Here is a 5,029-nt window from a genome sequence, read left to right as displayed (position 1 = left end):
CTTTTGCATGATGGCAGATATATAATGTCACACCCCAAACCCGCCCCTAGAAGTTTGGCCATGACCACTTAAGAAACGAACACTTAACCTGTTTTATATCTATATATATGGTGCCTGAACGGAAGCACTAAATATTAAAATTTGACATTGGAAACAAACTCCATCAAGCTACTACTATCATGCCAGGATCACAAACTTTTAACAAACAAATAAAATCTAAAACATACACCTGAACATCGGTTATATACATATATATATATAGACCCAGCCCTTTTATTGGGCATATACAAAAACATGAGAGCTATATACATCACTCTTAGATAGACATTCAAAAAGCAAGCCAACATCTTATCAGCTTAACAAAATCAATGACTGTGTATAATGCCTGGACACACGAAGGTTGACAAAGGAAGGCAGCGTCATGGCTAGGACTGACCATCTGATTGGTGACCTACAGAAACAGACATAACAGAGAGTGAGCCGGCCTCAGTGAATAGTAATACATGAATAAAACAATGCTTAATTTGAAACATAACACAGGGCATTGCATATAAAGATGTAGAGTTCACATAGTTAGTCTGATTCTGTGCTAAGTACATAATGGCCTTTGGTTCAACCTTGCAACATAAACATGGTGGCTATAAGCCCTTGAAACATGTGGCATGAAGCCCTTATAACATATGGCACTAAGGCCCTTGAAACAAGGAACTTGTAACATCCTTGAACTTGTAACAAACTTAAACTTGCAACATACACTTGAAACATACCTGAATATGCTTGAACTTGTAACATACTGAAAACATGCCTAAAACACACTTGAACATCATTCATTAATTCGAATGGAACATATCATAACTAGAGCATTTCTTGTTGTACCATGTCATTATCGTACGCTTAACAATGAGAGACTAATTCACATTCTCATGAGGTTCACACAATGATTCTAAACTTTGCACTTATAACGTAGATTCTGAATAACTTCCAATTTATAAGCATCATAGCAAAATAACTTCAATTCATATGGATGCACATAGCTACTCTTATATTTACTCAGAATCCATCATTCCAGAATGAACATAAGCTCTTTTGGGTAAATGACTTACTCTACGTGCTCTATTAATCAATAGCATATACCTTTGTTTAATCATTCATATATGTTAACATAGTTGCCTTGCCTTGCCTTGTAATTAACAGAGTCCTAATGGTAACCGTTACATCATTCCCATGAGTTGACATAATTAACGTAAAGTTGACAGGACATTCCTGATAATTAGTAACGAAAAGTAAGCACATTTTCATTAGATTACATATGACTTTATCGGTTTCACAATTTCATAGTTCGGCCCTTGGCCTGAGAGGTTTTCACATTCACAATAGCCTTTGGGTTTCATAGAGTCACAACTTATCACATCGGCCTTCGGCCCTTTAGATTCACAAGTTCACAAGTTTGGCCCTTGGCCTCATAGCTTCATAAGTCACAAGTCGGCCCTTGGCTACATAGGTTTAATCTTCACATATGGCCCTTGGTCACATAACTTCATATTTCACAAATGGCCCTTGGCCACATAGATTTAATCTTCACATATGGCCCTTGGTCACATAACTTCATATTTCACAAATGGCCCTTGGCCACATAGATTTATAATTCACAAATGGCCCTTGGTCACATAACTTCATATTTCACAAATGGCCCTTGGCCACATAGATTTATAATTCACAAATGGCCCTTGGTCACATAACTTCATATTTCACAAATGGCCCTTGGCCACATAGCTTCATATTTCACAAATGGCCCTTGGCCACATAGATTTATAATTCACAAATGGCCCTTGGACACATAGCTTCATAATTCACAAATGGCCCTCGGCCACGTCGTTTCATATTTCACAAGTTGGTGATCCATACTTCACAAATTCGATATGCATATTTCACAAATCCTTTTTGATGTTTCCATAATTTCACAATGTTCCTCATATAGCATACGCCTTTGATGTTACCATAATTTCACAATATTTACGTAGCATACATAACATACATGTCAACATAATTCTTATGACGAAGATCATAACGTCAATAACAATAATCATTAATTATTAAAGATACATCGAAGTACTACTACTCACAGTGTTTAGATGCTAGGTCCGTCCCTGCAGATAATCCTACACAATTCAATTCAACAACATTTAACACACTTCGACATAACCTCACATAATTATCACTATCCAATACAATCCACACTACTTAATATTATTCAACTCAATACAACCAAATATAATTCCACATAATTCAAATTAAATTGCTAAGACTCAATTCGATATTCCGTAGCCAAGTTTACATCATCCACAAACCCTTCCCCCCAATCTCCTTTCTCATTAAGACATGATTCACAGTGCTCATAACAAAGTTCATTCGCACATTCTAAACATAATTTCCAAGTATCACCAAATTCCAATTAAACTTGTATATACATAATTCAATACCTCAATTTCATTATTCTACTTTCAATTTGGGTTAAATCTTTGGTTATCATCAATAATCAACCTAGGGTTTCAAGGAAAAAGAGGATTGTTAACAAAAATCAAACTTCTTAAATCATCACTCCTAATTCCAATTTTCCAAATGATTTTACATCTAGGATTCTCAATCCATCACTTAAACCCATCAATTTAATTCCCAACATCACAAACCTTAAAACCCCCAATGTTCAAACCCCAAATTCCCAAAATCTCATAATTTCTTCTATATACATAACATTAATGAAAATTGAACCATTATACAATGAAAATACCTCAAATCTATCTATGGATGTAAATATTGAAGAGTATTAAAACCCTTACCTCAAGAATCAAACAAAGGAGCAAGGATTGAGAAGAATCCTCCAAAATCTCGAAATTCCAACCGGTAGAACATAATAATCTTCATGCTTCTTCACTTTTTGATGGATGATCTTGATCAAAACTAAGAGAAATGGAAGGTTTTGGAGATTAAGGACCTAGGGTTTTCGGACCTAGGGGAGAGGGATGAAGAGGGGAAGAGGAAAATGTAAGAAATGATCCAAAAAATCTCATTTTAAGCTGCTGTCCCGTAATTCCCGCTCGAGCGGAGGAATTCCCGCTCGAGCGTACCTGTTTTCAGCACAGATATGAAAATTTCAAACAGGCGTAACTCTCTCATCCGGACTCCGTTTTAGGTCATACTTGTGCTCAAATTGAAGCCCCGAAAATAAGCTTTCTAATGGTTCTAACCTCACATCCAAATTCCAAGTGTGGAACAAGAAAAGGTAAAAAGAGTGACGGTTGGTCGTAATCGAATTATTCAAATTAAAGTTTTTGATCCAATCTTACTTTACCATCATCTTATCATCTCAATCAATACCCCAAAATAAGGTAAGACTATTCCAAACACACTAAGACGAACATCAAAAATGAGTCCATGTGTCTCAGAATCAAACTTAACCAGGCGACCCGCTCGAGCGCCCACTTATACGCTCGAGCGGAAAATCACCTCTCCCAGAATTTCAGTCCGCCTGCAAAATTACTGGAAACCCCAAAAGGACGCTCGAGCGCCAACTACTCCGCTCGAGCGGAGGGAAAAATTTTAGATTGTTTGGTAAAGGTCACCAATTCCAGTTTTAAAGACATAACCCAACGGATAGTTCTTCAATTCCAATAGCAAGCACATTAACCCCTAATTAAATAAGGATAACTTTCTATACGCACTTTGGGGTCATTACATATAATTATGGTGTTTATTTGCCATTTCTCATGCATTAGGGTTTAAACACTCAGACACTTATTCGGACCCTCTTGCGTGATGGCAGATATGTAATTATGGGGTCTACTTGCCATTTCTCATGCAATCGGGTTTAAACACTCGAACACTTATTGGAACCCTCTTGCATGATGGCAGATATGTAATTATGTTCTTTACTTGGCATTTCTCATGCATTAGGGTTTAAACACTCGTACACTTATTCGGACCGTCTTGCATGATGGCAGATATGTAATTACGGTGTTTATTTGCCATTACTCATGCATTAGGGTTTAAACACTCGGACATTTATTCGGACCCCCTTGTAAGATGGCAGATATGTAATTATGGTGTTTATTTGCCAATTCCCATGTATTACGGTTTAAACGCTCAGACACTTATTTAGACCCTCTTGTATGACGGCAGATATGTAATTATGATGTTTGCTTGCCATTTCTCATGCATTAGGGCCTAAACAATCGGACACTTATTCGTACCCTGTTGCATGATGGTAGATATGTAATTATGGTGTTTATTTGCCATTTCTCATGCATTACGGTTTAAACACTCGGATACTTATTCTGACCCACTTACATGATGGCAGATATGTAATTATGGTGTTTACTTGCCATTTCTCATGCATTAGGGTTTAAACACTCGGACACTTATTTGGACTCTCTTGCATGATGGCAGATATGTAATTATGTTGTTTGGTTGCCATTTCTCATGCATTAGGGCTTAAACACTCAGACACTCATTCGGACACTCTGGCATGATGGTAGATATGTAATTATGGTGTTTATTTGTCATTTCTCATGCATTAGGGTTTAAACACTCGGACACTTATTCGGACCTTCTTGCGTGATGGCAGATATGTAATTATGGTTTCTACTTGCCATTTCTCATGCATTAGGGTTTAAACACTCGGACACTTATTGGAACCCTCTTGCATAATGGCAGATATGTAATTATGTTGTTTACTTGCCATTTCTCTTGCATTAGGGTTTAAACACTCGTACACTTATTCGGACCGTCTTGCATGATGGCAGATACGTAATTACGGTGTTTATTTGCCATTACTCATGCATTGGGGTTTAAACACTCGGACATTTATTCGGACCCCCTGGCATGATGGCAGATATGTAATTATGGTGTTTATTTGCCAATTCCCATGTATTACGGTTTAAACACTCGGACACTTATTTGGACCCTCTTGCATGATGACAGATATGTAGTTATGGTGTTTACTTGCCATTTCCCATGCATTAGGGCTTAAACA

At 37.2% G+C, this 5,029-nt stretch overlaps 1 long non-coding RNA gene across 1 annotated transcript; it reads right to left on the bottom strand.

Annotated features, from left to right (window-relative positions):
• Window positions 1–374: 374 nt before the first annotated feature.
• On the bottom strand, window positions 375–3,023 carry LOC145818216 (uncharacterized). Its single transcript, XR_014359634.1, has 3 exons — window positions 2,838–3,023; window positions 2,124–2,159; window positions 375–451 (listed from the first exon to the last, which is right to left on the bottom strand). It is a non-coding gene; the product is annotated as an uncharacterized LOC145818216 (long non-coding RNA).
• Between the last annotated feature and the right edge of the window lie 2,006 nt (window positions 3,024–5,029).

The sequence above is a fragment of the Camellia sinensis genome, unplaced genomic scaffold (assembly GCF_055761805.1).
Source record: "Camellia sinensis isolate YWXY unplaced genomic scaffold, ASM5576180v1 Unanchor6, whole genome shotgun sequence".
Lineage (NCBI taxonomy): Eukaryota > Viridiplantae > Streptophyta > Magnoliopsida > Ericales > Theaceae > Camellia > Camellia sinensis.
Note: the sequence above shows the minus strand (reverse complement) of the source record. Positions and strands in the feature narration are given on the sequence as shown.